This window comes from Cherax quadricarinatus, chromosome 16 (genome assembly GCF_038502225.1).
Source record: "Cherax quadricarinatus isolate ZL_2023a chromosome 16, ASM3850222v1, whole genome shotgun sequence".
Taxonomy (NCBI): domain Eukaryota; kingdom Metazoa; phylum Arthropoda; class Malacostraca; order Decapoda; family Parastacidae; genus Cherax; species Cherax quadricarinatus.
This window is the reverse complement of record NC_091307.1, coordinates 27,907,490-27,929,649: the sequence shown is the minus strand read 5'-3', so window position 1 is coordinate 27,929,649 and position 22,160 is coordinate 27,907,490. Positions and strand designations below refer to the sequence as shown.

At 38.6% G+C, this 22,160-nt stretch overlaps 1 protein-coding gene across 1 annotated transcript in view; it reads right to left on the bottom strand.

The window, feature by feature from the left end:
• LOC128688919 (endoribonuclease LACTB2) overlaps window positions 1–22,160 on the bottom strand; it is a 77,551-nt gene that overhangs the window by 42,103 nt on the left and 13,288 nt on the right. The gene's annotated exons all lie outside the window — the stretch shown is intronic.

The following is a 22,160-nucleotide window of genomic DNA, read 5'->3' as shown; positions in this document are numbered from 1 at the left end:
CTTCTACACACCCTAACCTGAGCCTCACTATCCTCATAAAAACTCTTTACAGCATTTAATAACTTACCACCTATTCCATATACAGTGGACCCCCGCTTAACGATCACCTCCACATGCGACCAATTATGTAAGTGTATTTATGTAAGTGCGTTTGTACGTGTATGTTTGGGGGTCTGAAATGGACTAATCTACTTCACAATATTCCTTATGGGAAAAAATTCGGTCAGTACTGGCACCTGAACATACTACTGGAATGAAAAAAGTTTGTTAACCGGGGGTCCACTGTACTTGCAACATCTGCCACATTGCTCCCCTATCCACTCTATCATATGCCTTTTCTAAATCCATAAATGCAACAAAAACTTCCCTACCTTTATCTAAATACTGTTCACATATATACTTCAATGTAAACACTTGATCTACATATCCCCTACCCACTCTGAAACCTCCTTGCTCATCCGCAATCCTACATTCTGTCTTACCTCTAATTCTTCCAATAATAATCCTACCATACACTTTTCCTGGTATACTCAATAAACTTATTCCTCTATAATTTTTACAATCTGTTTTGTCCCCTTTCCCTTTATATAAAGGGACTATACATGCTCTCTGCCAATCCCTAGGTACCTTCCCCACTTTCATACATTTATTAAACAAAAGTACCAACCACTCCAACACTATATCCTCCCCTGCTTTTAACATTTCTGTCATGATCCCATTAGTTTTAGCTGCTTTACCCCCTTTCATTCTACATAATGCCTCACGTACCTCCACCACACTTACATTCTGCTCTTCTTCATTCCTAAAAGATAGTATACCTCCCTGGTCAGTGCATGAAATTACCACCTCCCTTTCTTCCTCAACATTTAAAAGTTCCTCAAAATATTCTCGCCATCTACCTAATACCTCCCTCTCCCCATCTACCAACTCCCCTACTCTGTTTATAACTGACAAATCCATACGTTCCCTAGGCTTTCTTAACTTGTTTAACTCACTCCAAAATTTTTTCTTATTTTCATTAAAATTTCTTAACAGTGCCTCTCCTACTCTATCATCTGCTCTCCTTTTGCACTCTCTCACCACTCTCTTCACCTTTCTTTTACTCTCCATATACAGTGGACCCCCGGTTTACGATATTATTTCATTCCAGAAGTATGTTCAGGTGCCAGTACTGACTGAATTTGTTCCCATAAGGAATACTGTGAATTAGATTAGTCCATTTCAGACCTCCAAACATACACATACAAACGCACTTATACAAATACACTTACATAATTGGTCGCATTGGGAGCTGATCGTAAACCGGGGGTCCACTGTACTCTGCTCTTCTTATAACACTTCTGCTTTGTAAAAACCTCTCATAAGCTAACTTTTTCTCTTTTATCACACCCTTTACTTCATCATTCCATATACATATGTATATATATTATATACACACACATATATAATACAGTAAGGCCCAGCTTTATGGCATTTCACCTTACGGCGTTCTGCTAATACGGCAATGTCAAATTATGACCAAAATTTACTATACGGCAAGCAGTCTTTCAAATACGGCGCCCCCCACCCGGTTTGTTTACATTTTCCGTGACCACATCTATTATGTCAGGAAACTTTCCAAAATTTCAAGTGTTTTAAAGTTACTGCATATTTTATATGTACTCTGACAATTATACTTAAGTGTACCTGTGTACACTTAAGTATACACCTACCGGCTACCTACAATGACTTTCTACAAATAAATACTACTCACCTCTCTTCCTATATTAAGACTACACATATTTTAAGGTAAATAATGAGTGTACTGTATGTATATTTTACCTCTCTGGGATGCTTTAAATATCATATATTAAGTATGAGACGGGGAGCCAGTGCTACCTACACCTGGGCTACCTGCACCTGACTTCCTACAAATAAGTACTACTCACATCTCTCCCTACATTAAGATTACAAATACTTTAAGAAAAGTAATGAATTTACTGTGACTTTATTTTACTTTGTGTGTTTTTAATGCCTAGTTCTATTACTAACTTAATATAATTTAGTGTAAACTTGTTGTCTGGCATTTATATGCATTTATAAATGGAAAAAATGGCGTTCTGCCTTCCGGCGATGTCTGCTTTCCGGCGACAGCCTGGAACCTAACCTGCCGTGTAAGTGGCGCCCTGCTGTGTGTGTGTGTGTGTGTGTGTGTATATATATATATATGTGTATATATATATATATATATATATATATATATATATATATATATATATATATATATATATATATATATATACAGTGGTTCCCCGCTTTTCGTAGTTCCCGGCAATCGTAAAATTTGCCAATCATAGGGGTATTTTCGTATAAACATGGACTCGCTTTTCATAGGTTGACTCGCGAGTCGTAGTTCGTCCGGGACACGTACCCACAGCGTGAGCCGGGGCGGCAGCCAGTCTGGCATTGTTTACCAGTGAGCAAAGGTCCCCTCACGTGCTCCTTCGAAATATTTCATAATATTCCATTTATTTTAGACCTTGCAAGTACTAAATAAGCTACCATGGCTCCAAAGAAAGCTCCTAGTGCCAAGCCTGTGGTAAAGAAGGTGAGAAATACAATTGAATTTAAGAAAACCATCATTGAACAATATGAAAGTGGTACAAGTGTGGCCGAACTGTCCAGGATGTATAAGAAACCCTACGCAACCTTATGTTCCATAGCGGCCAAGAAAAAGGAAATAAAGGATGCTGTTGTTGCAAAGGGAGTAACTATGCTGACAAAAATGAGATCACCAGTACTGGAAGAGGTTGAGAAGTTATTATTGGTGTGGATAAATGAGAAGCAATTAGCAGGAGATACTCTTATGACTTCGATTATTTGTGAAAAGGCTAGGCAGTTGCATGAAGATTTGGTAAAGAAATTGCCTGCAAATAGTGGTGAAGTGAGTGAATTTAAGGCCAGCAAAGGCTGGTTTGAGAGATTTAAGAACCGTACTGGCATACACAGTGTGGTAAGGCATGGTGAGGCTGCCAGTTCGGACCACAAGGCGGCTGAAAAATATGTGCATGAATTCCAGGAGTACATAAACAGTGAAGGACTGAAACCTGAACAAGTGTTCAATTGTGACGAAACAGGCCTCTTTTGGAAGAAAATGCCAAAGAGGACCTTCATTACACAAGAGGAAAAGGCAATGCCAGGACACAAGCCTATGAAAGACAGGCTGACGCTAATGTTCTGTGCTAATGCTAGTGGGGATGTCAAAGTGAAGCCATTACTAGTGTACCATTCTGAAAATCCCAGAGTGTTCAGGAAAAACAATGTTATGAAGAGTAAATTGTGTGTGTTTTGGAAATCTAATAGTACGGCATGAGTCACGAGGGATATTTTCGTCGAGTGGTTCAATGAAGTGTTTGGCCCTAGTGTGAAGGAGTATCTCCTGGAAAAGAAATTGGATCTCAAGTGCCTGCTAGTAATGGACAATGCACCTGCTCATCCTTCAAACTTGGATGACCCAATATTCGAGGAGTTTGAGTTCATCACAGTAAAGTTCTTGCCCCCGAATACCACTCCTCTCCTCCAACCCATGGACCAGCAGGTTATTGCAAACTTTAAAAAACTCTACACCAAAGCAATGTTTCACAGGTGCTTGACTGTGACCACAGACACTCACTTGACCCTAAGGGAATTTTGGAGAGAACACTTCAGCATCCTCCACTGCATAACCCTTATAGGTATGGCTTGGGAGGGAGTGACTACCAGGACTTTGAACTCTGCTTGGAGAAAATTGTGGCCAGATTGTGTCGACAAGAGGGATTTTGAAGGATTTGGGACTGACCCTAATGAGCCTATGTCTGTTGTAAAATCAATTGTGGCACTGGGGAGTTCCATGGGGTTGGATGAGAGTTTGGAGGATGTGGAAGAATTGGTGGAAGACCACAATGAAGAGCTCACCACTGAGGAGCTGCAAGAGCTTCAGCAGGAAGAGCAACACATCACAGCTCAGAATCTTGCTGCAGAGGAGGAGGAAGAGAGATGGAAGAAGGTGCCTTCTTTAGAAATTAAAGAGATTTTTACTATGTGGGGCAAGATGGAAAGCTTTATGGAGAAACATCACCCTAACAAGGTTGTTGCAAGCCAGGTTGGCAACATGTACAGTGACGAAGTCTTGGGCCATTTTAGGGAAGTGTTAAAGAGACGCCAGAAACAGAGCTCTCTCCACAGTTATTTTGTGAGACAGGACTCCAGTGACTCTCAAGGTGGTCCTAGTGGCATTAAGAAACAGAGAAGAGAAGCAATCCCAGAAAAGCAAATGGTACCTGAGGTGTTACTGGAAGGGGATTCCCCTTCCAAACTATAAACAATCCACTCTCTCTCCTCCTCCAGTCTCCCACACACTAAGAAGAATCTCCAATAAAGGTAAGTGTTATGCTGTTAATGTTTCATTCATCATTTCCCATTGTATTGTTTATGTACTACATGTATATTTTATGTTAAAAAATTTTTTGTTTTAATACTTCTGGGTGTCAGGAACGGATTAATTGTATTTACATTATTTCTTATGGGGAAAATTGATTCGTAAATCGTAAATTTCGTTTATAGTAACGGCTCCAGGAACGGATTAATTACGAAAAACGAGGGACCACTGTATATATATGTCAAACATGGTGGCTCGTAAGAGGTATATATACAACCGAAACAGTCAAAGGATTAAAGATAGTTATGTTATTGTTAGCTCTGAGTAATGTCTTAACTTGGTTTGCTGTATAATAATTACAGTTACTGTTTAATTCGTGTCAGTCATTTAACCCTTTGACTGTTTCAGGCCCCTCTCTGAAACTGTCATTCTATGTCGCTCAATTTTTGAAAAAAAAAAAAATTATTTTTTCTTATGAAATGATAGAGAATCTTTTCCCGATGGTAATGACACCAAAAGTTCGAAATTTGGTCGAAAACTCGTGGAATTATGCTCCCGCGAAGTTAGCGGTCTCGGCGACATATGCGTATCGGCGATTTCGCCGACTTTGAGCCCAATTTTCAGCCAATTCCATTGTTCCAGTTGACCAAACTCATAGCTATTTCTTTAGAACTCCATTTTATCTATCAGCTGAGTACAAGAAACCTCCCATTTACTAATTTGGACTACCCAATATGGTGGTCAGAAATTGGCAATTTGGCCAATTTCACGCAAAATAAAAAAGATGCCAATTTCAAAATAGGGTCCAGAATAAACAAGGTAGACATTCGTGGCACTAAAATAACATATGCTCTGTTCATTAGTCACATCTCTAGGCCCCTCTTATATTATTATTGCTTTCTATTTTGATTTTTTATTCATACAAAAAAATACAAAATTTACTGTTATGCAGATGACTGCATTATTGTAAAAATGGTATAAATAATATCAGTGCACTAGTGAAAGAATATTAGACTCCCCAGTTGACGTGTATTGGACGTGTGGTGTGATTTATGTACTCTTGAACATTGGTAAAAATCGAACATTTCCGCTACTTTGAGCTCAGTTTCAAGGTCGTTTTCATCGTAAAAGTAATGAAAATCATCTCTATTTCTGTAATATGTTGTCCATTTTATCACCTAAGACCATGAAAACGCGAATACAACGATAAATACTATATGAAAATACACCTCAAAGTCGGCGTTTTATTCCAAAAAAACGATCAGTTTTTTTTTTCTCATTACGCAATGTGTGCTGCAGGATTTTTTTTATGTGGTGCACACTGACCACACAGACCCATTCTCTCACATGTGGGCCTACCAGCTTTCTCCCACTTGATTTGAAGCCGCTAGAATTATTGAGTATATATACGTCAGAAACATTGGCTCGTAAGACGTATTTATACGTCGAAAACAGTCAAAGGGTTAATAAAAGGTTAAAATCTGGATCAACGTTTGTAAACATAAGAATGAGAGTGACTCTAACAACTAGGTTTTAGAATAAGTAATGTGCTGAACTTTATGATTAAGATACTTAAATAATTTATCTTACTAGCTAATGGATTGTTACACTAGTTTTTTGAAAAACATACAGAATTACAGTTTCCTCTTTATAAGGAACAGATCTGATGAATTAATATTGAACTGTTATAATTTTAGGGTTTGACAAAGGTGTAGATTATGAATAGATGTTTACTGAACACAAAAAAATGCAATAAGAGAAACAGAAGTTTATAATACTAGATTATGTGAGTAATTATAAAATACAAGGATTATAATTCTTATTATGGCACAAGTTTGACAATACATGTATAATATTACACTGGTTATCAGTTCTATAACTTTACTTTACAGCAGTAAGCAAGTACGTAATGGTATATTAAAATTAAAAAGGATGTAAAGAGAGCGAAATATAGAGGATATAGTGATCAATGTACAAAAGTAAACTGGACTGGTAGTAAATATGGTGTTTAACCCTTTCAGGGTCCAGAGGCCAAATTTTAAAGGGTGCACCAGTGTCCAAGAATTTTCAAAAAATAATATTTTGTTATTTTTCTTATGAAATGGCAGAGAATCTTTTTCTGAAGGAAATAAAACAAAAAGTACGAAATTTGATGGAAAATTGACGAAATTATGCTCTCATGAATTTTGATGTGTCAGTGATATTTACGCATCGGCGATTTTGCGGACTTTAACCCTTTCAGGGTCCGTCCCGTAGATCTACGGCTTTACAGTGAGTGTCCAAACCGTAGATCTACGCCATGAGCTCAGCTCACTCTGATAAACTGTGAGTGGTACATTTGGGCCTAGATATGAGAGAATACATCTATGTAGTAAGTGTGCACCACATAAAACAGATCCTGCAGCACACTGTGTATAATGAGAGAAAAAAACTGAAATCATGATTTTTCGATTAAAACAGCAATTTTGCAGTGTTTTTTCGTATGTTTTTTATAGTTGTATTTGCGATTTCTTGGTCTCATTTGATAGAATGGAAGACATATTACAGAAATAGAGATGATTTTGATTGGTTTTAGCACTGGAAATGGCTTGAAACTGAGCTCAAAGTAGCGGAAATGTTAAATTTTTGCCGATATTCAAAGAGTAAACAAACAACCTCACACGTCTAATACACGCCAGCTGGTGGGTCTAATATACATTCACAAATATGGTGATGATATTTATACAATTATTACAGTATTGCATAACAGTAAATCTTCTATTTTTTGGTGTGAATAAAAATTCATTATGTGAATAAAAAATCAAAATGGAATTTATTTGTAAAGCCTCAAAACATAACTAATGAACAGAGGAAATGTTAGTTTAGTGCCAGGAATGCCTACATTGTTTATTCTGGACCCTATTTTGAAATTGGAATATTTTGAACTTTGTGTTAAATTGGCCAAATTAACAATTTCCGATCACTTTATTTTGTAGTTGAAACAGTTGACTTGGCGATTTCTTGTGCTCAATCGATAGAATAGAAGTAATACTAGTGAAATAGCTAAGAATTTGGTTGATTGGAATAATGTAATTGGCCTAAAATGGGAGTCAAAGTCGGCAAAATCGCCGATTCATAAATATCGCTGACACATCAAAATTCGCGAGAGCATAATTTCGTCAATTTTTCATCAAATTTCGTACTTTTTGTTTTATTACCTTCACAAAAAGATTCTCTATGATTTCATAAGAAAAAATAACAAATTTTTTTTTTGAAAATTCTTGGACACTGGTGCGTGACTCCAGATTTGGGCCTTGGACCCTGAAGGGTTAACTCCCATTTTAGACCAATTACATTATTTCAGTCAACCAAATTCTTAGCTATTTCACTAGTATTATGTACTTCTATTCTATCGATTGAGCACAAGAATTCGCCAGTCAACTGTTTCAACTACAAAATAAAGTGATTGGAAATTGGTAATTTGGCCAATTTAATGCAAAGTTCAAAATACTCCAATTTCAAAATAGGGTCCAGAATAAACAATGAAGGCATTCCTGGCACTAAACTAACATTTCCTCTCTTCATTAGTTACGTTTTCAGGCTTTACTAATGAATTCCATTTTGATTTTTTATTCACATAGTGAATTTTTATTCAAACCAAAAAACAGAAGATTTACTGTTATACAATATTGTAATAATTGTATAAATAATATCAGCTCATTTGTGAACGTATACTAGACCCACTAGCAGGCGTGTATTAGACGTGTGAGGTCATTTGTTTACTCTTGAACATCGGCAAAAATTTAACATTTCCGCTACTTTGAGCTCAGTTTCAAGCCATTTCCAGTACTAAAACCAATCAAAATCATCTCTATTTCTGTAATATGTCTTCCATTCTATCAAATGAGACCAAGAAATCGCAAATACAACTATAAGAAACATACAAAAAAACACTGCAAAGTCGCTGTTTTAATCGAAAATTACGGTCTCAGTTTTTTCTCTCATTATGCACTGTGTGTTGCAGGATTTGCTTTATGTGGTGCACACATACCACATAGATGTATTCTCTCATATCAAGGCCAAAATTTACCGCTCACAGCTTATCAGAGTGAGGTGAGCTCGTGACGTAGATCTACGGTTTGGACCCTCAACGTAAAGCCATAGATCTACAGCACGGACCCTCAAGGGGTTAATAAAATTTTAGTAAATATACACATACATATACACACATGCAAATGCACCTGTGCACACACACACACACACACACACACACTCACACACACCAGGCACATCTCCTGAAGTGCACATCAACCAAATAACTGCTGCAGGATATGGGCGCCTAGCAAACCTCAGAACAGCATTCCGACATCTTAATAAGGAATCATTCAGGACCCTGTACACCGTGTACGTTAGGCCCATATTGGAGTATGCGGCACCAGTTTGGAACCCACACCTAGCCAAGCACGTGAAGAAACTAGAGAAAGTGCAAAGGCTTGCAACAAGACTAGTCCCAGAGCTAAGAGGTATGTCCTACGAGGAGAGGTTAAGGGAAATCAACCTGACGACACTGGAGGACAGGAGAGATAGGGGGGACATGATAACGACATACAAAACACTGAGAGGAATTGACAAGGTGGACAAAGACAGGATGTTCCAGAGATTGGACACAGTAACAAGGGGACACAGTTGGAAGCTGAAGACACAGATGAATCACAGGGATGTTAGGAAGTATTTCTTCAGCCACAGAGTAGTCAGTAAGTGGAATAGTTTGGGAAGCGATGTAGTGGAGGCAGGATCCATACATAGCTTTAAGCAGAGGTATGATAAAGCTCACGGCTCAGGGAGAGTGACCTAGTAGCGATCAGTGAAGAGGCGGGGCCAGGAGTTCGGACTCGACCCCCGCAACCTCAACTAGGTGAGTACAATTAGGTGAGTACACACACACACACACACACACACATGCACACACACACACACAACTAGGTGAGTACACACACATACACACACACACACAGTAGACACAGTATTATGAGTGCATTTTTGTATATTAAGTAAGATGAAATTCTTGAAGAGAAGAAGGGTGTGTTGTCTGGCACAGGAGTTGATAATCATCTGCACAACAGTTTTTTTTGTTTTTTTTTTGGGGGGTGGGGGTATTAATGGTTTAAGATGATTAGATGTAGTAGATCCCCAAGCACAAAAAAGGCAAGGTAAGGGTAGATTCAAGTGTGGTATAGTGTAAGTACTGCCAACTAGAGCAGATAGTACAGTATCTTGGAAAGGATGCCTACTGTTTTGGATACTTTCTGGTATATATATTGGATGTGGGCCTGAAATTTAAGGTGTCATCTGTGAATAGAACTGGTTTAATGAGATGAGATGCAGTGAGATAATTGATGTAAATGAGAAAGAGCAGAGGGCCAAGGGCACTGCCCTATGGCACTCCAATGGCTACAGGCTGAGTAGTCAAGGTTACACCATTTGTGGAGACATGTGTCAATTGCTAAGATAAGATTTTAGGTATTCAAGGGTATGCCCCTTGACCCCAAAATGTTCTAGTTTAAGGAGCAAGGTATTGTGGTCCACTGTATCGAATGCTTTCCACAGGTCTATGAAGATCCCCAGAGGATATTCATTTTTTTCAAGTGCTGCATATAGCAGTTCAAGCATTTGTATAATTGCATCTGTATAATTGCATTCATACTTTTTTTTTGCCTAAACCCAAACCAGCAGGGGTTAAGTATGTTGTGAGATATTAGGTAGGAGTAAACTCGCTTATGAAATATTTTTGGAAGATTTTAGATAGTAAGTGACTTTATGATTAGCAAGACTCTGGTACGATTAGTAGGAGCCAGATATAGAGTATTTGGGTAATTTCCAATCTTTTGCCTGTACAGTGGACACTCGCCTAACGCTATTAATCCGTTCCTGAGAGCTCAACGTTAGGCGAAATTATCGTTAGGCAAATTAATTTTCCCCATAAGAAATAATGGAAATAAAATTAATCCGTTCCTGACACCCCAAAGTATGAACAAAAAAAAATTTTTACCACATGAAATATTAATTTTAATACACACAAACTGAAGAAGACATGCACAGTTACATGACACTTACCTTTATTGAAGATCTGGTGATGATTGATGGGATGGGAGGAGGGGAGACTGTGGATGGTGTTAATGTTTAGAAGGGGAATCCCCTTCCATTAGGACTTGAGGTGGCAAGTCCTTTTCCGGGGTTACTTCCCTTCTTCTTTTAATGCCACTAGGACCAGCTTGAGAGTCACTGGACCTCTGTCGCACAATATATCTGTCCATAGAGGCCTGTACCTCCCGTTCCTTTATGACATTCCTAAAGTGTTTCACAACACTGTCAGTGTAATAGTCACCAGCACGGCTTGCAATAGCTGTGTGAGGGTGATTTTCATCAAAAAAGGTTTACACTTTAAGCCACATTGCACACATTTCCTTAATCTTTGAAGTAGGCAACTTCCTCAATTTCTCTATCCCCTCCTCCGAAGCAGTTTCCTCAGGTGTGGCCTCTTGCTGTTGAAGATGATCTATCAGCTCATCAGTGGTTAGCTCTTCATTGTCCTCCTCCACCAACTCTTCCACATCCTCCCCACTAACCTCCAACCCCAAGGACTTCCCCAATGCCACAATGGATTCCTCAACTGGCATAGGATTCCCAGGGTTAGCCTCAAACCCTCCAAAATCCCTTTTGTCTGCACATTCTGGCCACAGTTTCTTCCAAGCAGAGTTCAAGGTCCTCTTGGTCACTTCCTCCCAAGCCTTACCTATAATGTTTACACAATTGAGGATACTAAAGTGATCTCTCCAAAACTCTCTTAGAGTCAATTGAGTTTCTGAGGTCACTACAAAGCACCTTTCAAACATAGCTTTTGTGTACAGTTTCTTGAAGTTGGAAATGACCTGCTGGTCCATGGGCTGCAGGAGAGGAATGGTATTAGGAGGCAAAAACTTGACCTTAATGAAGCTCATTTCCGCAGAAAGTCGCTCTGCCACGTCTGAAGGATGACCAGGAGCATTGTCTAATACCAGGAGGCACTTAAGGTCTAATTTCTTTTCAATTAGGTAATTTTTCACAGTGGGGGAAAATGCATGGTGTAACCAGTCATAGAAAGTCCCTAGTGACCCATGCTTTACTGTTTGCCCTCCACAGCACACAAATTAGCTTGAGGACATTGTTTTTCCTGAACACTCTGGGAGTTTCAGAGTGATACACCAATAAAGGCTTCACTTTGCAATCACCACTAGCATTGGCACACATCAACAGAGTAAGCCTGTCTTTCACAGGCTTATGTCCTGGGAGTGCCTTTTCCTCCTGAGTAATGTAGGTCCTGCTTGGCATTTTCTTCCAAAACAGGCCTGTTTCGTCACAATTAAACACTTGTTCAGGTTTCAGTCCTTCACTGTCTATGTGCTCCTTGAATTCCTGCACATATTTTTCAGCCGCTTTGTGGTCCGAACTGGCAGCCTCACCACGCCTTATCACACTATGTATGCCACTACAATTCTTAAATCTCTCAAACCAACCTTTGCTGGCCTTAAATTCACTCACATCATCACTAGTTGCTGGCATTTTTCTAATTAAATCGTCATGCAACTTCCTAGCCATTTCACATATGATCGCTTGAGAGATGCTATCTCCTGCTATCTGTTTTTCGTTTATCCACACCAATAACAGTCTCTCAACATCTTCTATCACTTGCGATCTCTGTTTTGAAAACAAAGTTGCACCTTTGGCAAGAACAGCTTCCTTGATTGCCGTTTTCTTGGCCACAATAGTAGCGATGATTGATTGGGGTTTTGTGTACAACCTGGCCAGCTCAGAGACACGCACTCCACTTTCATACTTAGCAATGATCTTTTTCTTCATATCCATAGTAATTCTCACTCTTTTTGCTGTAGGGTTGGCACTACAAGCTTTCTAGGGGCCCATGGTGACTTATTTCGCAGGTGCAATCACTAAAAAGGCTGTGACAATATGAAATGTTCCGACTGTATGCTTGGAAGCGACCGAGGTGGCTGGCTTGTAAACACTGGCACCCATGGAACAAGTGAGGTGGGCTCAGGCCGCACGTGGACGCGTCTTGAACAAATCGCGTTGAGCGAGTTTTTTAGCGCTAGCCGAGGCAAAATTTTTGCGTTAAAATGTATCGCTAGGCAGAATTAACATTATGCGATAAGTTCGTTAGGCGAGGGCCCACTGTATTTGAGGTTGGGATTTTGCTTGCTAGTTTTGATCCTATAGTAGAGAATAAGACATAAGTTTGTTGGCAGTGTCTGCAGGCCAGATGTGTGGTTCATCTGGTTTAGCTAAATTTATATATCTGTTTCTGGACAGAATTTTAGAGCCAAGGATTTCAGAGAGGGTTTTCCAGGTCTTTTTCATATCCCTTTTTATTTCATTAAGTCTGCTTGCATGATACAGTTGTTTAGACTTCCGTGTTAGATTAGCAAGTACTGATGTGTATCATTTTGTTTGTTCTCTTGTTATTAAACCCAGTCTGGTGTTTTTTATCAATGGATTTCAGGATACTGTTTGTAAGCCATAGGATGTTTAGTCTCCCAGTTGTGATCTGCTTAGTTTTAACTGAACAATGCCTGTTATAGAGGTTTTGTTTCGTGAAGAAAAATTTTGACACATTCATCAGTATCGTGGTTGTCGGCTAACTCTTTGTGCCAGTCAATGTCACTTAATGCTGAAATAAAATTGTTTACTGAAAACTCGTTATGACATCAAAATGAGATCTCACTGTATCATGTTTTGCAGACGATACTAGGGTCTGCATGAGAGTGTCATCCATTGAGGACACAGCAAAGCTCCAAGAAGATATAAACCAAGTTTTCCAATGGGCAACAGAGAACAATATGATATTCAATGAAGACAAATTCCAACTACTCCATTATGGAAAACTGGAGGAAATAATAACTAGGACTGAGTATACTACAAACTTCAATCACACAATAGAGCAGAAAAGTAATGTGAAGGGCCTAGGAGTGGTAATGTCTGAAGACCTCACCTTCAAGGACCACCACAATGCCACTATCACATCTGCTAGGAAACTGATAGGATGGATAATGAGAACATTCAAGACAAGAGATGCTAGGCCAATGATGATCCTTTTTAAATCACTTATTCTCTCTAGGCTGGAATACTGCTATACATAAACATCCCCATTCAAGGCAGGTGAAATTGCAAAACTAGAGAATGTACAGAGAAATTTACTGCACGTATAAGTTCCATCAAACACCTTAACTACTGGGAGCGCCTGGAAGCACTTGACTTGTACTCACTAGAGCGCAGGCGAGAGAGAAATATCATAATCTACACCTGGAAGATTCTGAAGGGACTGGTCCCTAATATGCACACAGCAATCACTCCATACGAAAGCAAAAGACTTGGCAGGCGATGCAACATACCCCCAGTGAAAAGTAGGGGCGTCACTAGTACACTACGAGAAAACGCAATAAGTGTCCGGGGCCCAAGACTGTTCAACAGCCTCCCACCAGCAATAAGGGGCATTACGGGAAGACTCCTGGTTGTCTTCAAGAGGGAGCTGGACAGATACCTAAAGACAGTGCCGGATCAGCCGGGCTGTGGTTCGTACGTTGGACTGCGTGTTTCCAGCAGTAACAGCCTTGTTGATCAGGCCCTGATCCACCGGGAGGCCTATTCGTGGACCGAGCCGCGGGGGTGTTGATCCCCGGAATGCCCTCCAGGTAGACTCCTGGTAGGTAGTGTCTTGAGGCAATTTACATAAGCTGGTCATGAAGAAGGTGGGGTAGTGGTCTGTGGTGTTATCTGTGATTATCCCTGTTTTTAGTGGGGATCAAGTACTGGTCTAGATATGGTCAAGTAATAAGGAACTTGTCTGAGATTCTTGTTTGCTTAGTTATTGATGGTAGTAGCAAGAAGCTGTTCATGGTGTTTATGAAGTCGGCTCCTTGAGGGTCAGCTGCTTAGATAAGGTTTATGTTGAAGTCACCAGCAAGTATCAGGTGGTGTATATTCATCTCTGAGCCAGTTATAATGTTTTTTAGGATACAGCTGAATGTGCAAGAATTTGTGAGGTAGCCTGTAGATTGCTTCAACTGCAATAGGATTTTTTAGTTTTTTAGACGAGAACTTTGCAAATACAGTGGACCCCCGCATAACGATCACCTCCGAATGCGACCAATTATGTAAGTGTATTTATGTAAGTGCGTTTGTACGTGTATGTTTGGGGGTCTGAAATGGACTAATCTACTTCACAATATTCCTTATGGGAACAAATTCGGTCAGTACTGGCACCTGAACATACTTCTGGAGTGAAAAAATATCGTTAACCGGGGGTCCACTGTAAAGTGGACCCCCGCTTAACGATCACCTCCCAATGCGACCAATTATGTAAGCGTATTTATGTAAGTGTGTTTGTACCTGTATGTTTGGGGGTCTGAAATGGACTAATCTACTTCACAATATTCCTTATGGGAACAAATTCAGTCAGTACTGGCACCTGAACATACTTCTGGAATGAAAAAATATCGTTAACCGGGGGTCCACTGTACGTATGTATATATTTACCATTTTCGTCTCTGGTGCAAGTAGATTTAACACATTCAGATTCATCAGAGCAGTAGATAGCAGTGCCACCTCCTAACTGATCATGCCGACAGTTATGTATGGCTGTGTAACCAGGTAAAGCATAGATGTCTGTTTCAGATTTGGGCTCATTTTGTATTTCAGATATCACTTCTCTTTAAATATTACTTTAACCTCATTAATATTAATAAAAAAAATAGTGTGTTAGGGTTAAAAAAAAAAAAAGACTCGAGTGTGGGAAATCCAGCCATTTATTTTGAATAAAAGATTGCTTTTCAACTTAAGGGTTATGTATCTAGCCAAAATGGAAGGGCACCACAAAACACCGGTTAACCTTTAACCCTTTCAGTGGACATCAAGTAGAACTATATCATTAAAGTCAAGAGCCTGCACATAGTTTTACATGAGATCAAATCACTCAATGAGTGGTAAATTTGGGCCTAATAATAATAATAGTAATATTTTATTTTGACATGATACATGGTTGTACAAAGGGATATAATAGTTGAGTGTACATGCCAAATGCCCCTTGTATGCAGAGCATTTTGGGCACTTAAAATTAACTTAAGATTAATTAGGCTATAACATTAAATGGTCATTAGGTAAGTTACAGTGAGTATAGACCTGAGAATTAATAGGTAATGCTATATGGCTTTAATAGTCTAGTAGAGAAGTTTAGTAGTGAATAATTACAGTTCTGAATTATTTTATAAAAATTACAGTATTACAATAGAACAATTTAAACAATTTACAATATGAAGTACAATTGACTATTTAAAACAATGAAATTTGAATAGTACAATTTTGGAGCATTACAGTTTTACAATAGAACAATTTAAACAATTTACTATATGAAGTATTACAATTTAGTATTCAAAACAATGAAATTTGAACATCCAGTTTTTGAAGTAATGAGTACATGGCTGAGCAATCTTCAGAACAATATTCAGTACTAAAATTGTAACATCATTGGTACTTTTTGTGTTTTGAGTAAATGGTAGGTATTAAGTACAGCTTTTCTGGTTAATTTTGGGTGATGAGATTTCTAAGTAGGGCCTTAAATTGATTTGCAGGCAGGGATTCTTTAGTGTGTTCTGGTAATGAATTCCAGATCTTCGAGCCCTTCACATGAATAGCATTTTTGCACAGGGAGTGATGGACACGAGGGATATCGAAGAGTGATTTGTGTCTTGTATTATGGTTGTGTGTTCTGTTGTAGTTAGCAAGTAGGAGTTTGAGAGGAGGGTTTATATTTGAGTATAGTGTTCTGGGCATGTAGTATGCACAATAATAAGTGTGGATGTTTTGTATACGGAGTAAGTTAAGACTCTTGAAAGGCGGAGGAGTATGCTGTTTATTACAGGAGTTTGTAATCAATCGCACTGCAGTGTTTTGTTGGGTTATTAAAGGTTTAAGGTGATTGCTGTGGTTGAGCCCCATGCACAAATACCATAGGTGAAGTAAGGGTAGATGAGCGAGTGGTATAGTGCAAGAAGATCTGATTGGGGTACATAGTACCGTATCTTTGAGACGATGCCTACTGTTTTGGAGACTTTCTTGGATATTTGCTGAATGTGAGTTTGGAATTTGAGATTGCAGTCTAGGTGGTGACCAAGAAATTTGCCCTGTGTGTGTCTGGAAATGGGTGAACCACTTATCAGTATGTTTAACTGCACAGTGGACCCCCGGTTTACGATATTATTTCATTCCAGAAGTATGTTCAGGTGCCAGTACTGAACGAATTTGTTCCCATAAGGAATATTGTGAATTAGATTAGTCCATTTCAGACCCCCAAACATACACGCACAAACGCACTTACATAAAAACACTTACATAATTGGTCGCATTGGGAGGTGATCATAAAGCGGGGGTCCATTGTACATTTGTAGCTCGCGTTTCCAAACAGCATAAAACAGGTTTTATCTATAGAGAGTAAGTTCGTTGGTGGTCATCCCAGTAGATAATTTTAGTAGTCTGGCATTGACAGTGTCTGTTAGTATGGCTGGATTTGGGTGAGAGAAGACATAAATAGTGTCATCTGCAAATAAAATGGGTTTAAGGAGTTTAAATGAGTTTGGGAGGTTATTGATGTAGATGAGAAAGGGAAGTGGGCCAAGGACACTCCCCTGTGGGATTCGAACAAGAACTGGTTGTCTAGTGGAGTTAGCTCCATTTGTGTATACATACTGGGTTCTATTGCTAAGATAAGATTTTAGGTAATCAAGAGAAAATGGGTCTGCATGGTGAATGTATAAAATATAAACAAAAATCCTGCACCACACACATTGCATAATGAAAAAATAAAAATTCTGACCATGTGTTTGGTTTACAATAGAGACTGAGGTGTTATCTATTTTTTTTTTTTTTTGGGAGGGGGGGGGGGGTTATTATTTATTTCTTAGCATCAACTGATAAAAACTTCGAGAAACTCGTGCACAGGAGACTATATTCATTTATAACATCATAAAACATACTCAACCCCTGCCAATTTGGATTCAGGAAAAATAAAAGCACTAATGATGCAATTATAAAAATGCTAGACCTGCTTTACACAGCATTGGAAAATAAGGAACATCCGCTAGGAATTTTTATTGACCTAAGAAAAGCGTTTGACACAGTAGACCACGGCATCCTACTCCACAAACTTGACCATTATGGTATAAGAGGCCATGCACTTGCATATTTTAAGTCTTACCTTTCTAATAGGTATCAGTATGTCACCATTAAAGACACAGCCTCATCAATACGGCCACTTGATACTGGAGTTCTGCAGGGAAGTGTCCTTGGACCCCTGCTCTTCCTCATTTACATCAATGATCTTCCAAACATATCCCAACACCTGAAACCCATTCTCTTTGCTGACAACACGACTTATGTCATCTCTCACCCTAATCTTGCCACCCTCAACACCATTGTTAACCCTTTGAGGGTTGACAGGCCCTCTCCGAAACTCGTTCTCAGGGTCGGCCAAATTTAAAAAAAAAAAAAAATTATTTTCTCTTATGAAAAGATAGAGAATCTTTTCCCGATCATAAAGACACCAAAAGTTTGAAATTTGATAGAAAACTTACGGAATTATGCTCTCGCAAAGTTAGCGGTCTCGGCGATGTTTACGCATCGGCGATTTTGCCCACTTTGAGCCCCATTTTCGGCCAATTTCACTGTACTAGTCGACAAAAAACATGAATATTTCGCTAGAACTCCATTTTTTCTATCGAATGGGTGCAAGAAACCACTCATTTATGAAATTCAACTATCCAGTACAGTGGTCAGAATTTAGCAATTTTGCCAATTTCACACAAATTTCAAAAGATGCCAATTTCCGAATAGGGTCCAGAATAAACAAGAAAGACATTCCTAGCACTAAAATGACATTTCCTCTAGTCATTAGTAACGTCTCAAGGCCCCTCTTATATTCTTTTGCTTTCCACTTTGAATTTTTATTTTCACAAAAAATATAAGATTTACTGTTATGCAGACTACTGCATTAGTGTAAAAAATGGTATAAATATTATTGGTGCACTTGTGAAAGAATATTAGACTCACCAGTTGACGTGTATTGCACGCTTGGCACGATTTGTGTACTTTTGAAGTTTGGTAAAAATCGAACATTTCTGCTACTTTGAGCTCAATTTCAAGGCACTTTTCATTGTAAAACCAGTCAAAATCATCTCAATTTCTGTAATATGTCTTCCATTCTATAAAATGAGACCAAGAAAACTAGAATACAACAATAAATACCATACGAAAATACACTGCAAAGTCGCTGATTTATTCAAAAAAAATGGTCAAAGTTTTTTTTTTCTCATTATGCACTGTGTGCTGCAGGATTTTTTTTAGACTGTGCACACTGACCACATAGACCCATTCTTTCATATGAAGGCCTACCAGCTTTCTCCCACTAGATTTGAGGCCGCTAGAATTTATGAGTACTAGTACGTCAAAAACCCCTACGCATAAGACGTACTAGTACGACGAAAACCATCAAAGGGTTAATGAGGAGCTGCTCAAAATATCGACTTGGATGACAGCCAATAAACTTACACTTAACACTGGCAAAACCTACTATATTATGTTTGGTAGCAGAGCAGGTGTTGCGCAACTTAATATTAAGATCGACAACACTCTAATTGGCAGACATAATGAGGGCAAATTCCTTGGCCTATACCTCGACAAAAACCTAAATTTCAGCACCCATATCCAACACATAACAAAAAAAGTATCCAAAACGGTGGGGATCCTCTCCAAGATACGATACTACATGCCGTAAACTGCCCTTCTCACACTATACCATTCACTTATATATCCATACCTCACCTATGCTATCTGTGCTTGGGGATCAACTGCAGCAACACACCTAAAGCCAATAATAACCCAACAAAAAGCCGCAGTAAGAATAATCACTAAATCCCATCCCTGGCAACACACCCCCCCACTCTTCATAGATCTAAACTTACTCCCTGTTCAGAACATCCACACTTACTACTGTGCAGTCTGTATCTACAGGACCTTAAATTCCAATATTAACCTTGACCTAAAATGCTTTCTTGATAGTTGTGACAGGATCCACAGGCATAACACCAGACACAAACATCTCTATGACATTCCCCGTGTTCGACTAAACCTTTACAAAAATTCAATGTATTTTAAAGGCCCTAAAATCTGGAACACCCTTCCTGAAAACTCTAGAACTGCAGACACATTCATCACTTTCAAAACTACAGTTAGAAAACATCTTATCTCCCTGATCCACCCCGACAACTAACTACATGATAACCACCTGGTGGTTCACAATTACACTCACTCACCCACTGACTATAAACCCAGAAATACTAATCTTAATCTTAAAATAATAAATCCTAACTAGTCATAAGTTTGCCTATGATACTCCAATATAGACACTTTGTATTGTGCCAAAACAAAAGCATTCACATTGCTAAACTCACAAATTATGATGTAGTCACTTAGCCTTAATACCATAATCTGTAAGGATTTAATGTTAAGAATTAATCTAAGTCTGCTCGAAATGCCTAGCCAGGCTAGGTGTCCTAGTGGCCCCCTGTGTAATTAGTATTTTATAACATGTAAACTACACAATACCCAAAACCTGTAATCCCTACATTGTAACCCTTATAGAGAATAAACTTGAATTGAATTGAATTGAATTGAATAATGGCATACTACTGAAATATTGATGTTGGTTGGCTTAAGGACCAGAAGTAGCTTGAAATATAGCTCCAAGTAGCAGAAATATTTGATTTTTTGCTGATTTTCCTGAGGACGGGTAAGGCCCCTCTACATACCCTGGTCTGTTTTATGAGTTTTTAATAGGTCTGATTAAATTAATGGGACACCATAAACTATGGCAAATTATTCCTGGTTATACAGTGGAACCTTGGCTTACGAGTGCCCCACCATACGAGTTTTTCAGGATACAAGCAGTCGCTCGATCGATTTTTTTGTTTCTGGATATGAGCAAAAATTCAGGATGCGAGCTTCCCCCTCAAACAACTTTTTTTTAGACCTCAGATCTTACAAAAATAAAAGTGAATATATAATTGTAGTTCATTATCGTAATGTATTATGCTGTTTTTACTACTTAACCCGTAAATGGTCCAAACGTATATATACGTTTTTTCAACATTTGAAAGTATGTAAAAAAAAGTAGATCTTCTTTTTGTTTTTTTACATTTGAAAATGTGTAAAAACACTTTGATCTACTTTTTTTTTTGTTATATTTGAAAATATGTAAAAAAAAACGTAGATCTACTTTTGTAGCACTACACATGTGAACGTAGATCTGCTTGGACCGTTTACGGGTTAAGACTATGACTGCTACAGAAATAATAGTATTTCTTACCTTAAATTGTGGGTGCTGGTGTTTGTGGATGATTGTGAAGAGAGTGGAGAGTTATGTTGTGGTCCTACTGGGCTGAGGTGGATGGTAGAGGTTCTGGTACTGAAGTTGATGGCTGTACTGGAGTGTGCATAAATTCTGTAATGGATTTCTGTTCTGTTTTACACTGCAGTACATTATACAACTGACAGTAAGGCATCAGCTGCTCTAGACACTGTTTCAGGGTCCTCTTCAGTGAAAAAGTCTAACTTTAAGTCATTCAGTAAGTCAGTCAAGTTATTCAGTCAGTCAGTCAAGCTATTCAGTCAAGTCAGTCAGTCAAGTCAGTCAAATCAGTAAGTCAAGTCAGTCAGTCAGTCAGTCAGTTAAGTCAGTCAGTCAAGTCAGTAAGTCCTTCAGTCAGGTCAGTAAGTCATTCAGTCAGGTCAGTAAGTCATTCAGTCAAGTCAGTAAGTCAGTCAGTCAAGTCAGTAAGTCATTCAGTAAATCAGATGCTGTGCCCAACATCTCTTCTCCATCATCAACCTCTGCCAGCATCTCCACCATCAACCACCAACATTTCTTCTCCAAGGTCAATGCTGTAGTATGTACATACATAATTTCTTTACATTGTTTTCCTTATGAAACTACGTAGTGATCTAATGTAGTTTGCTTCACAAACATTCCACTTTTCTGTTATAATAAGAACATGGGAAGGTATGTAGTCAGGAGCAGGAATGGCCACTGTGGTGGCCCTATGGACCCCAACAACAACAATGGCCGCTGTCCCGCTGCCACCACCACTAGCCATATACGTAATGACGTAGTATTTTATTCATGCTAGCGTATATATCATGTTTCTATGTTATTAATATTGTTTATTATGTCATATTAGGTGAATTGTGATATATAAATAAGCCGTAGTTGATATTAGCAAAATATTGAAGTAGTATTTTGTCATGCCTGGAATTCCTCTGAAACGGATTAATGCTATTTCAATTAATTTAAATGAGGAAAACTGACTCAACATACGAGCAAATCGGGATACGAGCCAGGTCACAGAACGGATGAAACTCATAAGCTGAGGTTCCACTGTATATTATTACCCACGCAATAAAGTAAATCTTCTAATTTTACGTGATTATGAATTCAAAACAGAAGGCAAGCATAATGGAGGAGGAGCCCCGAGACATTATAAATGAACATAGGGAATGTTTTAGTGATGGGAATGTCTACACTGTTTATTTTTGCACTCTGTTTTTAAACTGGTATTTTTTTAAACGTGTAAAATTGGCCAAATTATCGACTTCTGTACACCTTACAGGGTAGTTGTAATAACTGAGC